General features: G+C 42.0%; 1 protein-coding gene and 1 pseudogene across 1 annotated transcript in view; both read right to left on the reverse strand.

Annotated features, from left to right (window-relative positions):
• The window catches only part of VANGL2 (VANGL planar cell polarity protein 2), a 319,026-nt gene that overhangs the window by 235,080 nt on the left and 63,646 nt on the right, over positions 1-20,300 (reverse strand). The window lies entirely within an intron of this gene.
• On the reverse strand, positions 3,079-18,742 carry LOC144798111 (RAD51-associated protein 1-like; annotated as a pseudogene).

Raw genomic sequence — 20,300 nt, forward strand, 5'->3', positions numbered from 1 at the left:
GCCAGTGCTGAATGTTTTGTAGCCCCGGCTACAACACAAGCTAATTAACAATAATCCGCAAAGGTGGAGAGGCGAAAACCTCCATATTTAAACCAACTGCCCAAGAGTCCAAAGCCCCAAGATACATGGCTGAACCCAACAAAGTGTTCCACTTGGTTTCTTTAATCACATCATGGTTGTAGTACTGTGCAGTCAAAAATGTGAGCAGTAGTTTTGGGGAGAAGGCTGGTCTTTACAGTGTTTATTTTTATTAGACTTTAGTACACTGAAGTGGACTGCCACTAAAATGTTTATACATACATGTGTACAATTTACAAGAAATAGGCTAAAAACATCAAGAGCGGTATGACAGGTTAGCATGGTGCTACTGTAAATATTTTTCGTTTATTCAGTGATTTTATTCAACCCGGGAACTATTAAAAATTTACACAGCCACTTAGTAATCATATAATGCTATTAACCACACTTGTTAATATAAAAGCAACTGTCGGAAAATAATCATAATCAAATTTTTGTGTTGAAATTGTTTATTAAGAAAATTTCAAATACGTCACAAATGCAGACACATATGCATAGGAAGTAATGAATCACAGTATAAATGAGGAAATCATTCATAAAATATAACAAAGGAGGTATAAAACAACACATCCTCTAGTATTCATAAGGCGAAATTCAGGGTAAAAAAGAAAAGAAAAGAAAGAGAAGAGAAAGAAAGGAAAAAAGGAAAAAGAAAGAAAAAGAAAAAGAAAGAGAAAGGAAGCCCCAGAGTAACAAACTAGTTGTGAAAAGAGATGGAAACAAGAAAAACGATAGGAAGCGGAAAAGAGAGAAGGAAGAGAAAGTAAGCATGTTACAAGGAAGGTGAATTTAAGAAGGAAGAGTAGTCGTAGAAGAAGAAGAAGTAGAGACAGAGTTATCATCCACTGTGGTCTCCAGGAATGGGGACCACACTTGCAGAAAAATGGAAGCTTGGTCCTGTAGACTGTAAATTATACGTTCATAAGAGGCAGTTTGTATCATTGCCACCAACCATTCCTCCTGAGAAGGAGGTAAGGGAGATTTCCAGTGACGCAATATACAAATTTTTGCCGTGGCTAAAGCAGTATGAGGAGACGGGTCTGTGGTTTAGTAAACTTGGAAAGGCCACGAAAGTCATGTAGAATTATGTTTGCAGAGGTAAAGGGTAAGAGCAATGACATAGAATGAGCCAAGGTGTTGCGTACAAAAAGCCAAAATGATCTGGTACGAGGGCACTCACATATAATGTGCGTTATGTCACAGCCAGAAGCAGAACACCTCCAACACAAAGAATGCAAAAGTAACTTAGCATGATGTAATTTGACCGGAGACCAGTGCCACTCATGAAGAATTTTAAAAATACAAAATTTAAGGCGAGCTTCACGAACACCCTTATGTAATCCTTCCAAAATGAGATCCCATTGAGTATCTGAGCATGTCACCGAGAGGCGTGTTTGCCATTTCAATTGAAGAGCTTTCGAAAGGGGATGCGAAAATAAAGGGTGCAAAAAAGTCTTATAGAGACCAGAAGTTACCCCCCTTTAAAAGTTCCCCATGAATTCAAGTAAGATAAAATAGGAGAAGCGGACAATAGTGCAGGTGGGCAACTTAGATGTTTTGTGATAGCTTGCTGAAGATGAGAATATTTACAGGATTGAGTGGGCGGTAAATGAAATTCCTCATTTAGTTGGGAAAAGGATTTAAAATCTTCACCATGGAACAGTTGTTCCAGGGAATGAATACCAGCGTCCTGCCATAAAGGCCAGGATACAGTTCGACCTCGAACTCGAATAGCCGAATTAGACCATATAGGAGCATGAAAGTGAAGCCGCGAATTAGATTTAAGGAGACGGTGACTTCTTTGCCAAGACTTAAACATGGCGGATAGGATAGGATTTTTGGGGTCAAGAGAACTGGAACCCTTGCCATATAAAAGGGATAAACCAGGGCCAGAAGCCAATAAATGGCGTTCAAGTGGCACCCATTGAGGGATGTCCTTAGACTTAGGTAAAAAGAAAGAAAGATGAGAAAGATGAAGGGCAAGGGAATAGTGCTCGATAGAGGGAAGACCCAAACCTCCCTGCAATTGGTGGGATTTTAATTTTGCTAAGGTGAGACGCGGTTTAACTGTACCCCATATAAAAAATTTAATTTTGGAATCAATGGACCGAAGAGTAGCCAAAGGAATAGTCAAAGGAAGCATACCCAGAACATAAAGAAAACGCGGTAAGGTGACCATCTTAATCGCCTGGACCCGTCCCCAAAGGGATAAACCCAGGGCTTTCCATTTCTCGAAGTCCCTTTGCATTTGCGCAATCAAGGGAGTTAAATTGTCCGTGACAACGTTATCCAATCCCCTATTGAGGAGTATTCCTAAATACTTAAGCCGAGAAGGTTGCCAGTGAAATGGAAAACCAGAGATTGCATCTTTGGTAGTACCAAGGGACATAGGTAAGGCTTCGCTTTTGTGCCAGTTTATCTTATAGCCAGAAAAAGAAGAAAAATCATCAATGACACGGAGGAGAGCAGGGAGAGATCGCGGAAGATTAGTAAGTGTAAGAATAATATCGTCCGCATATAAATAAATTTTCGAATAACCAATTGGAAGAGGAACATCCACCACATCAGCCGATTGACGAATTGCAGCAGCCAGAGGTTCCATAGCCAAAAGGAAAAGAAGAGGGGAGAGTGGACATAATCAAATTTTGAGAAAACTTTAAACATCAGCTCCTAAGCACGTTCCTATTTCTGCTAGAGTAAAGCCTTGTTTGCAGACCCGATTATTAATAGAGGGGACATCCTTACTTGTAACCTAAAACACCTCAAAACAAACTAGGTGGGTCATTTGAGAGCTGCGCGGTTATGGGTTTATGTACAAAAACCAAATTACTCTATATTGATATGCATATTACTAAAACAAACGCATCTTTTGGATAATAATCGCTGGAGGGCATCAGAGGCTTTCGCCGTAGCTTTATTTGCAAGGGCTTCAATTGCCCTTTGCCATAACTTAACATATATTTCAAACTTTAAGTTATAACTTATTGAAAACTGTGTGTGTCAGCTATAATCGGAGAGTAAGAAGACATCAATATAGAACACAACAGAGTTCGGTAAAACAGTTGCATAAGCCTCGTCATTGACAAAGATTTTAATAACTGAAAAGTATGAGGAAAAATTTACCAATTCTTATTCTAACTGAGTGTGCAGTGGTTAAAAGTAATGTACTTGCAGCAGTGGCTCTGCGTACAGATTAAAAAACTTAGGACAAAGTTTACATTTATGGTATCTGCAAACTTCATTTGTGGATCCATCAGGTCCTAGTGGTATGTCCTATTGAAGAATTGGAAGCCTTATAAAGGTCATTAACACAGTTTACTACAGCTGTCCACAGTTCAATTCTGGAATCTATTAATCTGGAACCATTAAGCGGCTTCATATTCATTTTCCCAAAATTGAAACCTAGAATAAAGTTTGCCTAGTTGAGAAACAATATATATTAGGTTTCTTTATTCTATAGATGTAAATGTGAGTGAACATCACCCAGCTCCAACACCGGTACCGAAATGAGTGCAATTTACTTCCATGCTCCTCCTTTCATAGTAATACCTTCCTACACCCTAAATGCCTTCTAGATGTGAGGTTTCAAAGCTTCTGAATCACCTGAACTATACAAGTGTGGTGGCATCTTCCTTGGTTATCTGGCTATCCAGACATCCCACTGCAGGTTTAATATTTACATGTTCCAAACACAACAGAGGAGCTATCAGAAAAGATTTTGAAAAGTTAATTTTCATTATACAGATGGCTGACGTCAACTAAAAGTCTAATCTATACCAATAATTGAGGTAAGTGAATACTACGAAATAACCATTTCATTAAACTCTAATGCTACATCAAACAAATAAAGTAGCTTGCTTTTCATGGAATCTACATTTGATGCAAGTCTTTTTATTCAGAGCACCAGAATCTCTGATATTTGAAAGACAGGGGACTGCAGGGGTGGACCAGGGCGAAACCCCTGTTGGTACGGATATGTCAAGAGTTTATGGTGGGGTGAAGGAGTACGATACAAGATTTACACTGAATGAAGATAGTCTGTCTCGCCAATGCAAACCTCACATCTACAGCAGTGCTGTTGGTAGGGATCAGCTGCTCTTATTAGAAACATGAGCAAAAGAGGATAGCAATCAGTTAATTAAGCGTGATATGCGGTTTGTCTGTGAGATAAACGGTAATTGAACAAGGCAGATTGCAGTAACTGCCTATTTTGCCATTGAATATTCATGAGTCATTGCAGTCAGTGTTCAAATGATGTGTATGCACATCAGTTGCACAGATATGAGATCCATAAGTCGACTGGCGGAAATACGCACATATGATGCAGGTGCAAAAGAATCTTCTTAGAAGCAGGGTTCTTATGTAGGTGTGTGTATTAATGGCCCCGGATTACTACAGACAGCCCACACACTGGTATGCCAAATGGTCGTCAAATTTATTTTCAAACACCCAAATATATCAAGAATTCCAGTAAAAGCCACATAAAATAATACAGATTCAATGGGCCCTTGTGCGGAAAATGCCTTCAGAAAAGACCTCAATCAGCAATAATTGGACATTAACATAAATGCAGCAAAATGCTTGCATTCCAATTCTTTTGAGCTCATCAAACTAGCAGGGGGAAAAAAAACAGCCGTGGGATTGGGCAATGGCAAACGGCAGCTATTCTGGTGTCAGAGGCCATGTGCACGAAATAGACATGCAACGATATCAATTACAAAAAACATAATTTCTTATCGCTCCCTTTATTGGTACTTTGATAACCTTTGAAAATGTTTCCAATCTTAATTAAATTTGGCTCTGTTACAGGCCTGTGATCATCATTTTGCTGACACGGTATAGGGCTGATTAGGAACGGTTTGAAGGCTTTTTGCCTGAAAGTACCCTGCAATAGACTACCGGCTGATACATCGGCTGTGGACGCAGGACTGCGTGCAAGAGGAATAGCACAGACGCATGTACTTTCATTTCGGGTCTACTCCCCAAACCGTGTAGGCAGGTCTCCTATGCAGGCTGACGTCAACAGGCCCCAACCACACTCCATACAAACAGTTGGGAGGGGGGCCAGGGTTATCCCTTTTTTTTGGCCACACAGCTTGAGCACGCGCAAACACTTCACCGGCAATTCACTAACCGTGCAGTAACTTTCAGGCGTGTGACGGTAAACAACGTTCATGACAAAACTTTTTTCACGCATGGAATCACAACGCAGTCGTTACAACGACCGTGTTGCAATTCAGCATCCATTACTCCGCAAGTCGGAACAACGAGTTGCGGACGGGGGGGGGGGGGGGGGGGGTTGGAGGTGTCGGATTTAAAATCCAACATCTTCCTTAGTGTCCGCACAGACTGGAGTTGGAATAGTAAATTATACTATTCCAACATCCAGCGCCCCCTCCGCAAGTCGTTGTTCCGTAATGGTATGCAGAATCACAACTCGGTCGTTGTAACAACCACGTTGTGATTCCATGCGGGAATAAAGACTGCGGGACAAAGACACATGACACATAAGGAATTTTCCAAATGCAATCAATCGTAATTCCTCAGCTGCTTATACTATGATCCACTGATATGGTACTTGTTTTATTCATTTGAGAAGGTTGAAAGTTTGCGTGGAACATACCTCGATCAAACTTCTGACCTGTAAGTTACACATGAGTCTGAGACTTCGGGGCTCAACTTACTGACCTATATTACTATCATTTAATAGAGCCAAGGGGAAAATCAAAGGAATATAAAATATTGATAATGAAAGGAGATAAAGTGATGTGCATATGTAGTCATGTTCAGCACAATCATCTAGGCCTAAGAACAGATTACAAACAGTACAATACGCCATACTGACATGCACCACTTTGCTGACAAATAATAGTACAAAGCAGTTAAGGATCGCACATTTTTCACCTTGGTATACAATTATAATATTGGTCAAACTATTTTATCACAACTTCATATTTACTATATGCAAAAAGGGTGCATTAGGTTTATGGACAAAGCTGACCGTCATTTGACAAACTACTACCCATCAAGTTACAACAGTTCCGATATATCTGCAGCATGTTTAGGGCTCATCACAGCTGGATAACATTCTATAGCATCTTATGGACCCCAATCAACAACCAATACCAGAGTGGTGTCCACCTCAGTTTCCCAATCTTGCAACAGAACCTCACCAATCCCCCATGAGAACTAGTGCCTATTAAAACATGTCGAAAACGCACATATGTGCTGCAAATTCTCACTCTTTCTGCTTGGATGTTACTAAATACAGAGCATTCATGGCAGCAGCAAGGTGCAGTCAGAATGTGTTTGCATAAAGTATGCCATGAGGAAAGCACGCTTTGTGGAAAGTCTGCTATAAAAGATGTTTGCTGAAGCAGTGTTTGCGAAGATGTAGGCTCTTGAGTAGAAACTTTACCAAAGTCATGGGTCTTTCGGGAGGAATATAGGAGCAACAGTGAAGATGTGTGAACTCTTGGGTGGGGTGTGTGCTAAAAAAGAAGGTTTAACTCCTAGAAGATATGTGCAACTTTTCTACAAATTCACGACAGACCTAGCCCACAAATGAAGGGGGAGGGGAGCAGAGGCTCACAAATGGGTTTGACATTGACCTAAAAAAGGATCACAAGACAAAATCCTCCATTCTAGAATACCATTTTGATAAGACTATATTTTGAGGTCTAAAAAATAGCTTAAAAGGTTAATACTCAGTAATCAAAATGATAAGTATTGAGTTTCATTTATTGTGGTTGATACAAGAGTTCTTCATAGGCCAACACGTGTCTCAAGACAACGTGTCCCTTCATCACGGCCGCTATTAAACAAGCACTGGCAGAGCCAATAGGACTGGCATTGGATGTTAGTCATTTGACTTTTTTGTCAAGAGTTTTGCAAAAGTTTGGAAAGCTGCTGTGGCCTCGTCATTCTATTAAAATTATTTTTTGATCTCAAAAAGCAAACTTCGCCGTAGTAGTCCCTGGCGCTGAAGGGATCCCACTGTCTGCGGATGTGCTCCTTGTGAACGGGTAGAATGTCGTCACTCACATTGAAGTTAGTAAATGACTAAGCAATCTGATCCACACACCCAGGATGTATGCTGTAGTTAGCATAAGAAAAATGTGAATGACAATAACAGACCAATGAACGAACAGGCGTTGCTGGAAGCCCCTATAATAAGCATATTATTCATTTAATTTTAGTAAAATAGTGGCAAAGCCAAACCTAAAAAGATAAATGTTGTGATCATTTCACAGACAACTCTGGAAAATAGAGGCTTATTCCATGCCAGCTAGTTACCCAAATAGAATACCTCCAAATAGTGTATTGAATTTTGTTGCTATGTCCGTCTAAGTCAGTAAGGTAGTCCAACGAGTTAATGCAGAGGCACAAAAATTTGAGCAATCTACAAGTGTAAGTCCTATGGGTCTGACTTAGACATTTATTCTTCATATCTGGAGACTGAGTTAACTCTGAAGCTTTCTGCCGTTATTTCCAAGAAAAAACAAACAACTATTCTTTGCTCAAACGTTTTTTAATCACTCCCATGTTTCCTGTTTCCTTACCCCCTGTATTTGTAAAGCGCTCTGATATCTGTTAAGATCTTGTTCGCGCTATATAAAACTTTCAAAATAAATAAATAAATAAGCTTAGGTAAAATATATATCAAAAACGAAATTTTCATATGAATTATGTTGCCAAAATTGACCAAGGAGTTTCTGATAGAAAAAAGTATTATATATATATATGCATGCCATATGTCCGTTCTAAGTGGTTATTTTGCGTTGGTACCCTCTGTTCTTAGGTCATAATGAAATACTGATGTGAAAATTAGGCATTTTGTGGGTGCAATATCCATCCAATTATGAACATGTTGGATAATGAAATGCTGTTCTATGAAGTTTTTACGTGTATATACATGTTATTTTTATCCCGTACAAAATGTCGCTCACACTAGATAGTGAGCGTTAGTCCTTTCCTTATGTTTATTGTCACGAGTGTGGTGAAAAACATGGCGTTTCAGATGTGCCGGTGACATTGACGAAGGGATTCCCGCCGTAAAGCGTCTGTTGTTGTGAGGTCACGAAAATTTACTTTTGAAGTATTTCAAGATATCTATATATCTATATATCTATATATCTATATATCTATATATCTATATACACATATACACATATACACATATACACATATACACATATACACGAGAGAAAGAGAGAGAGAAAGAGAGAGAGAAAGAGAGAGAGAAAGAGAGAGAGAAAGAGAGAGAGCGCGAGAGAGAGAGCGCGAGAGAGAGAGAGCGCGAGAGAGAGAGCGCGAGAGAGAGAGAGCGCGAGAGAGAGAGAGCGCGAGAGAGAGAGAGCGCGAGAGAGAGAGAGCGCGAGAGAGAGAGAGCGCGAGAGAGAGAGCGCGAGAGAGAGAGAGCGCGAGAGAGAGAGAGCGCGCGAGAGCGCGAGCGAGAGCGAGAGCGAGAGCGAGAGCGAGAGCGAGAGCGAGAGCGAGAGCGAGAGCGAGAGCGAGAGAGCTACATAAAGTGCATTCATTAAAAGGATCACCATTTAACACGCATACAAAATGACAAGGACAGCAATTGCAACACTTTCAAAAGCATGCTAGGATCCCTGCCATGAATTACTTTTAAAACCCAATATTATCTTTAGATTTCAAATTAGTTTATCTAACCTACAAATTCTGCTAATGCGCAAAGCTCGCGTTTCAGGTTCAAACTCAAACTACTTGCCAATGAAAGAAGACACACACTCAGGGAGGATAAATGAAAGAGCTACAGGAAATTCCTCGGATAGCAAACTTGTATCACGGTAAGGAAAGGAATTCACCTAAGTGTAGGGGACTCCAATGGAGTCAGCAGGCACATCTATTAGGATTCTGCCCGTTTCATGGCGAAGCATAGAATTAAAATCATGAAGCTTTGCTTCCTTCATCTTGCAGAGGTGAAGACAAATATTCTTAAAGGGTACATTTTCTTACACCCTATAAATTTCAGATGACGAAAAAAGGGACAGAAGCCTGTGCACGATCCAGCAACACATTTACTCACAGGGTTGCTGAGACGGTCTTTAGGAGCTCAAAAATAATTATTATTTCTGCAGAAAATCACACTAATTCATTTGTTATGCGAGAACGTCTCAAAAACTTAAAATGAATGGGGAGGGATTTTGCCTGTAGAATAACGAATAATGATATTGAATAACTTCATTAAACTGCAGAACTCAGAGTTACATAGAAATTATCTTTGACATTACTACTACTAATGCTAAAGGTAATGGTACTCCATTATCGTTGCAAGGAGGGAAAGCTCAATTGGTCTCGGGGTGAATTGATCTCATTACATGGTGACAACATCAAGATCAGCAGCGGATGTAGATACACCAAGCTGTGTTATGTAGTGCAAAAGAACTGTAAACTCTTTGCTCTACCTTACACCTCTGCAAAATAGATGGAGTTCCTCTCTAGAAGTCATGCAGAGCAATAGGCCGATTCTCCAACAAACGAGGTAGACACTGGGAGTTCTGTGTTTATTTCTTGCGGCCCTCTCCCCGTCCCCTGCTGTCAGAGCCACCAACAAGCATTCCAATGAATATTCCTGGACCCACAAAATAACTAGACACAGCAAAAGGCAGTAGAGTTGTTGGAAGAGACCAAAAAAAAACCCAAGCAACCAGTTCTTTTCCGGTTTAGATTCATCCATCCGCTCAACTTAATCATCAACTTGACCAACTCCATGCATCCTAAAGCAAATTTTGATTAGAATGCATGTGGGGGAATAAAGGCGTCACAGTTCATCAAATCAGCAATATACTTTGTCTGCACTGGATTGTTATATAAAAAGTCTGCTCCACCACAATGGCAAATGTGTTCATTGCTAATAGCCAATTCATTCAATCGACCCAAATGGACGATATAAGGGCCATCTTTCAGGGGTAAATGTAAGGGCAGTCGTTACCAAATGGCTGAGAAAAGACACAGACTAAAAGTCAAAACAAAAGGAATATTTCTAACATGCAGAGCACGCATGTACAATCTTGATCGTTTCTATTTTTACCATAATCAGTGGGACAAAAGAAAGTGCCATCAGAAACCTAAACTTTCCATGCTCCATATATCTGCAACAGAAAATTAGGGCTGGTATTCTAGGCACCTACCCTGAGCTTCCTAAACTCTTTCTTGGTATGTCCTACAGTAAGTATATACAGTATGGTATTCGCGATTGCATGCAAGCAGCTATTTGTTTAATGGATATGAGCTTCCTGAATGCAACTTGTGCCTTGGGGAGATTTATGGCTGCTGAGAGGGAATTATTATCCCAATATGAAGATGTACATAAAGGTAACCAGGGGTAGCACTCTAAAGCATACATAGTAAAGCATAGATAATACTTGTGGCACATTTTTATTCTTTATTGTATAAAGTAACTTTTATTACTTTTAAAGTATTTTGCAAAGTATTGTTCGGCATTGCCATATTAAGGGCCTCATTACGATGTCGGTCGGAAAGCATTCCAATTGACTCCGTCTCAGAATCATTTCCGACCGAATCAGATTCATGGAGTCCGACCCACCGATTACAATGTTTTCAAACACACTTTAGTCAGACTCCCATTGACTTCACTGGGGGGGCTGTGTTTTGACCATCACATTCCCTCATTTTAAAAAAGGGGTGGTTGCGGAAAACCTTGCACCTTGTGGCGGGCACCCCTTGGTGCCTGCCACACAGTGCATGGTTGGAAAGAGAGGACACATGGGTAACGCCACTGGCCCCAACCGGTCGTCTCTGGATGAAGGGTGGCCAGCTACAGCCCCCAAAGTCAGATTACGACAACCGATCCGTGTCAGACAAACTGATTCAGAAAGGTGGAACCAGACATCATAATGAGTCTGTCGGAAATGCATCCATAGACCTGTACGATTTGGCTCCGACGGGCTTGGTTTCTCCGAATGCCGATCGGAACCGAGTCAGAACAACCGAAAGGTTTCTGACTATCATAATCGGCCAGTGGGGTGTGTTTCAGAGTCGGTTGGAAACGCGGATTCCGAATTAGATTTCGGAAAACCGAATGCCGTTTGAAGCCTTTCCGACCGACATCATTATCGGCCCCCAAGTATTTATGGTGCATGTGGTATTTCATCTATCATAATGTAAAATGAATCACGGTTTTTATCATTTAATATTGTGTACATTGCTTTTACTGTTTTTTTAAAAAAAAGACCATGGTCTAAATAAACACTATTTTTTGGTTGAATGGCATTTTCATTACTTAGCTTTTTTACTTCATGGGGGAAATCTTAATACCTCGCATATAAACCGTTTCTCAGCCTGAACTGACTTTAACAAACCAACATCTCCTGAAAAAAAAACCTGGTCAAAACACACAAAAGTTAGAATCGATTCACTATCTTTGGCAGGAGTGCCCACAGAGGAACACCCGCATCCGGTCCTTGTGACCAATTTTAGTTACACACCTGATTACACCAACTGGCAAAATGTAACACTAGAGTAAATGCATTTATGAAAGAACACTCATGTTTTTTAATTAATAAAGTTAAATGTGTATTTGCAAATGCTGCATTTTGCACATTGGAGCACAAGCAGTTTCAACAATCAGAGCATAAAGGTCTAGAAACAGGCATGCAGAACAACACCTTCAAACAGTAAACTTTCACTATAGCAATTTAGTGATTTTCCACACTCCATATTGCGAAGCATATGTGATGACTGCTATAAGCGTTGCTAATAGTAGGTGAGCTGGCAAGTAAGGTTTACCATGTTTGCAGCCTGAACGGTGAAAAGGGCAGCATTCTGCAAACGCAGCCTTTATCAGGCCTACTTAGTACTACTTCTGAGCCTATCAGACAATACAGACACAGTGACTGTTTCTTCACATACAAAACCGAACAACAATTGTGTTTCTTTCGTTAAGTCTGAGTTACAAAGTAGCACAGCTTTGGATTTTTACAAGATCACCAGAAGAGGAGTAAAAATATATTTTGTAAGCTCTAAAATGAAATCAAGTTGATTGGTTGTGAAGCGGTCTAGTGTCCCAAGAAGAAATAACACTAACTACTGCTCACAACAGCAACTTGTTTAATACTGTGCTGCAGGTTGGGGACAGGCAGTTGTAGAGAGATCAATGTCTTAAAGAAAATAAAAAACTGTCAATACATCTCACAAACTACTTCAGTGCTTTGCTGCCTAATAAAAGATTCTGGACTGTAAGGCATGGATATGACATGCCTGCAAGAAATCCAAATTGAGTTGAAATTACTGACACCGTCTGCCAAGACCAGCAGTAATCAATCACCCACTAGTGGAGGTCTGTTATATATTTGAAATGAGGGTCCTAATTGGGTGCTTATGGATGCCTTCATCAAAAGCATATTTTCACCCCTGATGACAGATCTCATTCAACAGTACAACAGTTGCATGAGTGGGTTGCCATGATGGGAGAGGACAAGTCATTTAAGTTTTCACTAGCCGCATCATTAGCACCTGTCACCCAAGGCATTGCTTGCGAGGCTCAAGGCCTTCCATTCCGGGAACACAGAAAAGCTTGGAAAGAGGCAAAGTTAAAAAGTAAACACAAGCACAATTATCAGATATTCTAATTTGTTAGACATAAGCCACACCAGAATGTTACTTTACATTTCTAGACCGCTCAAAGTTATCCAGTCGATGGGATTTATGGTAGAAGCTTAAACATCACCCAGAGTGGCCAAAGTACAATGCCGAGATGGTTCTCTAGAACAGGCGAGTGCCAGATGAGCGTAAAGCCTCATGACAAACTCTACTGGGTACACTGTTATTAGGAACAAGCATTTGCAATACAATAGGTCTCGCATTTGCAAGAGTTTACGCTTTTGGCATTGTAAATGACAATGCATTTTATTTATATGTTTTGATAATTAACACAAATAAAAAGCATTGTCATTTACAATGCCAATAGCTCAAACTCTTGTAAATGCGAGACCTATTTCATTTCAAAGAGACCGCCATTGTCCCAGGCTGCTTAGAAAGTGAAAGGCGCATGGCGCGCTGAAAGTTGTAGGAAAGCATGTTGTGCCTGCAGTAGGAGAAAAATAAGATAGTGCTTCCAGACTAAATAAGACATAGCTTGTAACAATATTTATTTAGTTAATTGGAGAGTTTTATATAGCGCTGGCTAGACCCTGAGGTATCAGAGTGCTTTACATGAGGATCATTGAGTTACAAGTTACAAATTACATCGGTTACAAGAGCATACTAAAACACAGGAAAAAAACAATGTTACGGTAATTCGTTGGAGGAAGGAGGAGGAAGGAGACACAGCGGGAAGACGAGGCAAACTGTGCCCAATGTCTGGCTGGGTAGGTGACGGCCGAGGTGGTGAACCAGGGCTTATCTACTCTATAGCGGTCTAGCAGTTCCACCAGGCATCAGCCATGTTGCTCAGGTCTCAGCGGTCAGTAATAACAAGAATAACAATTTTGCATAATTACATTAGTTACAGTTGCATAGATAAACATAGAAGAACGAGTCCCCGATAGATTGAATAGGGAATGGGAGTAGAAATAGGGGGCTAGGAAGAAGATCAGTTCTGGCAGACCGGCAGTAAAGGAAAAGCACCTCATGGGGGCCCAAAAAGTTAGAGTAAGCGGGTCCATAACCCAGGTTGGGTCACATAGTCACGAAGTCCAGTGCCAAATTCCATCACCGCGTTGGGGCATCTCTGCCATGTGGGGGGGACCACATGAAGGGGTTGAAATAAGGGAGCTTTATTAGTGGCTATTCATGTCTGGGGGGGGGAAGAGAGCGTCTCGGAGGGGGCCATCCAGGGGTATTGGACGGGCAGGCGACCAAAGGCGTGGCCCAGCAGCAAGCAGTGATCCAGGAATCGGTCGAGGCAATCAAGATGGTGGGCCCAGAGTTACAGTCACCAACAACCTCTGCACAAAATGAGGGACCCCCAGATCAAGAGAAAATGCAAGCCAAAAAAAGGCATAGTAGAACTCCACAGGCAAACAGGTGCATCCCAGGTGAGCTTGTCAGCTCATTAGCTCAAAGAAGCCTGTTAAACACAAGAGGGAGGGAGCAAACTGCCTCCCATCCCAGCACAGTTCACCCCATTGATTCTAGTAAATGCAGTATGCTTACTTCAAAGTTGCGGTCGTTTTTCACCAAAGTTGGTGCAGGTAGTGCGGTTAACTCTACACAGGTGTTTCTAGGTTTAGCCCTTTCTCAGTAGGGAGTAGAAGTATACTTTAATGTAGCAAAGGAAGGCAGACTGGTATTGCTCTAAAAGAGTTAAAACCAAGCAGGAATAGAGGTTTATAATGAAACAATCAAACAACCTTAAATAAGATGGAAAAAGTATTGATGCAGGATAAACTATAACTGTACAAAAACAATGTTGATCAACACCAAAGCACTAAACATAGCGAAATGTACAAAGCGGCTCAACTCATATGATAGTATTCAACTGGCCTATTTGTTTCGGATTAGTGACCTTACTTTTTCTACAGTTGAATGCTTTCCCAGTAAAGCTTCTTGACCAGTGTAAAACACTAAGCACAGCATAACCAATGAACACTTTTGTTACCAGAGGTCAAATCTGGCATGCAGTCGTTAACCTTGTCCTCGTCGTCACTGACATCTATTATTATCTTCCTTTGATCAGATACAGCTTTGGATGCTGCTGGTCTCCGGCAGCGAGTGCCCAGGTCATTATCTTCAAAATCTGTGATTTTACCCAATTCGGAGGTCAAATCTGGCATACAGTCATCAACCTGGTCTTCATCATCACCAACATCTTTTAGCATCTTCTTTTTATCAGATAAAGCTTTGGATGCAGCTGGTCTTCAGCAGCGAGTGTCCAGGTCATTGTCTTTAATCACTTCGGCGCTGATGACGAGCTCAGCTCGCCATCAGTTGCGCCGCTCGCACGCTGATGACGAGCTGAGCTCGTCATGTAACGCGTGTTTTTAAAAAACGCCGCGTACAGCGGGAAAAGCCGCCGCGCGCATGCGGTTAAAATCTGTGGTTGTATCCAACTCCAGGATATCGCCACCCACACTGCAGTTTGAGAGGAGGGGAAGGCAATGCACATGATCAGTTTTGGTATCTGTGCATGTTTCAATACTTGTTGATAAGTGCACCTCGATTGATGTTTCTTGCACTGGTAAGGCTAAGGCAACTTCTAAATCTCTTTGGTAAAGTTAGTCATCCAACGTTCTCCCATTAGTAACTGCAGCTTTTTGTTGATTTTTGGGTAGTTTTTCGCTTTTATTTTTCTTTGTCTGTGAATCTTTCATGCTGGGCTTTTTGCTTGGAGGTGCAGTCATAAACTTAAAATCTTTATCAACATTTTCAAACTCTGAGAACCCAATCACTTTTAGTCCTTCCTGCTTGATCCATAGCAGTGGCTTACAAGACTAAGGTTGGAATTCAAGGTCACATCACCGACCGACGAGATCAGAAGATGAGAATCAACGGAGAAGTGTTCAGGATAACATGATATTAAATGCACAGTCGACAAAGCTAGCACTAGGGCGAGGTAGAAATAGGTCTGCTTAGTCCTGCCGGTACCCTTCAGCTTGGCCTAAGAGATAAAAACCATTGAAAGCTTAGGCTGCGATGCAGTTTCGCTCCTGACGTATCTTGAAAAATATATATATAAGTAAAATGGCCAGTTCTCTTGGGAGGATACAAAAGAAGACAAGGCGGTACTAGCATGCCTATTAACTAATCATAAGCCAGCATTTACAAAGGACAATGACACAAGTCAATGAAAAATATGGGCGCAGAGTGGGTGGAGCTTCAAGTCCATAGTAGAATACAGCATTTCTCGCAGAGCAGCGCATGCGCTGGCCAGGCTTAACCACAACCTCAGCATTATCTCCTACGCCGACGACACCCAGCTGATCCTCTCCCTGACCAACAACCCCGCCGCCGCCAGAGCCAACCTGCACGAAGGGATGAAAGAGGTAGCCGAGTGGATGACGACCAGCCGCCTGAAACTGAACTCGGACAAGACGGAGGTCCTCATCCTGGGCTCCTCGCCCTCCGCCTGGGACGACTCCTGGTGGCCCCCCGCCCTGGGCACCGCACCCAAACCGACGGACCACGCACGCAACCTGGGCTTCATCCTGGACTCCTCCCTCTCCATGACCAGGCAAGTCAACAACGTCTCCTCGGCGTGCTTCAACATCCTGCGCATGCTACGGAAGATCTTCTGGTGGATCCCCACCGAGACCAGGAAGACCGTCACCCAGGCCCTCGTCACCAGCCGGCTGGACTACGGCAACGCCCTCTACGCCGGGACCACCGCCAAGCTCCAGAAGAGACTCCAGCGGATCCAGAACGCCTCAGCCAGACTCATCCTCGACCTCCCACGAACCAGCCACATCTCCGGACATCTGAGAGACCTTCACTGGCTCCCCGTCAACAAAAGAATCACGTTCCGCCTCCTCACCCACGCACACAAAGCCCTACACGACCAAGGCCCGAGCTACCTCAACAGCCGAGTCAACTTCTACGCTCCCAAACGCCACCTCCGATCAGCCAACCACGCCCTCGCCGCCGTCCCCCGCATCCGAAGAGCGACATCAGGAGGAAGGTCCTTCTCCTACCTGGCCGCCAAGACCTGGAACTCCCTCCCGACCGACCTGCGCCTGACCCAAGACCACCTCTCCTTCAGGAAGAAGCTGAAGACCTGGCTGTTCGAGCAGTAGCGGCACCCCCCCCCCCCCCCCCCACCCCCCCCAGCGCCTTGAGACCCTTCGGGTAGGTAGCGCGCTCTATAAGTGTCACTGATTGATTGATTGATTGAAAGATCAAGGTACTACTTGTGCTAAATCGCCTGCACCAGAAAAAGGGCTGCAGAATATCAAGACTCAAAAGGATTCTAATAAGCAAGCAAGCTCCAGATCACCAAGAAACCTGAAGAATAACAATTCTGATCTGTGAAGGTAGGAAGAGCAGAACGGCTGCAAACCGGTCTTCAACTTATGACATGGATATTGTACAAACAGTTAAGATTCAACCAATAAAGCAGATTAGAAGAAAACGGTTCATTTAGTTCATTTGAATTTTCTGAAATTTTTAACTCATTAAACGCCCAGTTCCATATCGGAGTTGGTCCTCGCAGAAGGTATTCTGTACAATAATACCACTGAATGATTTTCTTTAGATGAAGCATTTAGACCATACAAGTTAAATAGACCATGACACCCAAAAAGACTAATGCGACTATTGCCCCTTGATGCTCTTTGGCTTTTTGGTGGCCTCTGACGCAGTTGATTACAATCTACTTGTCATTGTTCTCTTATCCCCTCATTCCGAATACTGTTGGACTTCCAAAAACCCTTTGGGTGCGTACTTCTGCATACCTGGGTATCTACTGAAACTAACCAAATTAGGAATTCCTACAAAGTCAGAAAAAACAACCTTAATTTGCAAGGGTATCTCTAAAACGTTTCTCAATTAGTTCACCTCCTTTCTCACCAAAATTAAAAACAGAAAAACTCGATCAAAATGCCCTCTGAAGTACAGCATCACTAAACTCTTGTTCTTGCCCTGGTGACATGTAATCTGTATGTGGATTTACTAGGTATCCTAAAATCTAAGCAAGGTATCTGCCTACATCAGTAGTGCGAAGAAACCCAACTTTACCTCAAGGTTTTATTGGCAAGGGACATCTAAGTTCTCAAAGAAGGCTTGGCCACATTAAATCCTGGATTTCTACAGTTGATCTTACTTTAAATGTAACTATAGTGTTCATTAAAAGTCCAGGGTTAAATAGTGATCAGTGTGAAAATAAGGGTTTTCGAAGGGATTGGAATTGAAAGTTGTGTGATTATCATCACACTTGCCATTTTCCCCTGAAAGACTCTGGATACTGATAGGAAGAAAAGGCCTAGAAAAAAAGGAAAAACATTAGAAATTGATACGTTAAATAGCCGATTCCTCATGTTATGCCCGATTTTCAAACCGAAAAAATACAATTAAGAGGTATTCATCACACATGGTTAATAATGTGTCATATGAATAACAAATCCCCCACACACTACTGTAACATTACCTACTTGTAAGGTGGGCCTAAGTCTCAGGTTTCGACCAGAGTTCCAATAACGGCCAAACTCCAGTGTCTTAATAGCTTCTCACCACTGGAAGCCAGTATCTGTTCTACAGATAGCTCCTTTGGTATATACTTCGCCTTTAAACAGCATATGAAAAACAAGCATTGACACAAGACAGCATGTCAAACGTCATCAAGATTGCAAAGTTCCATCTATATTTGTTTGCACATGTATTCAGTGTGAAAAAAATAGTAAAAATATTAGAAAAATAAAAGGAGTGGTACTGCAGCTCAGCCACACCAAGGAGCGCACTTCATTTCAGAAGATTGTCCACATGTGAGCAGGCAAAACGTAGTCCTTCACAGTGCAAGACAGTCAATGGCTGAAGTGGGCTGACTCACTGCTCCATGCTGTTGTGGGGAAACAAGGATACTTGGACAGGTCAATGAATGAAAGGGGGTGACCAAAACCCCCAGAACATATGTATTTACACTATGGAATTTTTGGGAAAAGTGGCACTGGCAAGACTCTCTACACGCAAGAAATTCCAGACAGGTTAGTACCAGAGCCACCATCTTCACAGGATCAAACTCCATGTGCAAATTTTAGGAATCGCAACATAAGTACTCATGCTCGAACATATTAATACTGAATCAATACCTTACTCTCCAGCATCCCAGGTTCCACCCTCACCACTCTCAAATCACTCGCACAGCTGTTCGCCTCATTGGACTATGCTCACATGATGATTTGAATGACATGGTTGACAAGGTGTGTGTAAAACTTTATTGGTGGCAATGAGCAGAATTGCTTTTCTGTTGGATATATATTACACACACACACACACACACACACACTTACATGTGGCCCATCGCACATCAGAAAATTCCGATGTTAAGGTTTGTCGCTCGGCAATGAAGGCCATGAACAGCAGTAACAAACTAACTTATTTGGCCAAAACTCAGATTCTGTAGCACACCAATGGGCACCTACTCACCCTCTAAGTGAGATTAGGCCACTCATTCTCGACCTTTAAGAGATACACAGAAACCTCTACTTTGCGATCCTTTAGAAGCTTCCTACCCTGCCTCCCCATCTCACCTTGCTCTCCTGTCCCTCATTTTTGTCAACAGACAACAAACACTGTTATTTCCCCCTTATGGAATGTGAATCCCATGTCCAGCCATACAGCTATAAACACCCACATATTTGCACTTGGAGCATGACCAATGTAAACCACCGGCCTCTACTGTTATGCCCACGCTGCATAAAACAACCCTCAATGACCAATGTAAACCACCGGCCTCTGGTGTTATGCCCACTCTACATAAAACAACCCTCAATGACCAATGTAAACCACCGGCCTCTAGTGTTATGCCCACGCTACATAAACCAAACCTCAATGACCAATGTAAACCACCGGCCTCTGGTGTTATGCCCACACTACATAAAACAACCCTCAATGACCAATGTAAACCACCGGCCCCTAGTGTTATACCCATGCTACATAAAATAACACTCAATGAAACAAGACTTTTTTGTGTTCTTTTTATGGGAAGGTGGTAAGGGAGATTGAGCGGAGCATAGATTTAAAAAAAATATTTGATGTCGATCATCAAGGCCTTGAAGGTCATAGAGATACATAGTCTATGGACAACTGGGGCAGGCACACATACACACAGAGTTCTAGCCTCAAAGGTTAAGGTATTCATCCTACGAATATTTAAACTTCACCTACTCAAGTACATCTAGGCCTCGATTTGTTTCAACACTGCAGAAAGAGAAGCACGATGCATGGGCTGAATCAAAGGCACACATTTCACGACTGAAACCTGTAGGAAAGAAAAACGACCCCTGAAAGCGTTTATTTGATGGCAGGGCACTTTCATACAAAGCAGTACACATGAAAGACTTAATCGAAAAGCGAAAATGAAAAAACGTGGTCAGTTTTTTAGCTGGATAAAGAAATAAGTGTTGTCTTTTAGTGTATTTTATTCACACAAATTTACCTTGATCAAATGCAATCTGCACCACTTTCTCCTTGCTCCGAACAACTAGCACAATGTGAAATATACTGAGATTCAAGTCAACATGTACTTCAAACTGTTCCGCATTAACTATCCATATATTGAAGAATCGGGTGTCTGATATCCA

This window comes from Lissotriton helveticus, chromosome 12 (assembly GCF_964261635.1).
Source record: "Lissotriton helveticus chromosome 12, aLisHel1.1, whole genome shotgun sequence".
Lineage (NCBI taxonomy): Eukaryota > Metazoa > Chordata > Amphibia > Caudata > Salamandridae > Lissotriton > Lissotriton helveticus.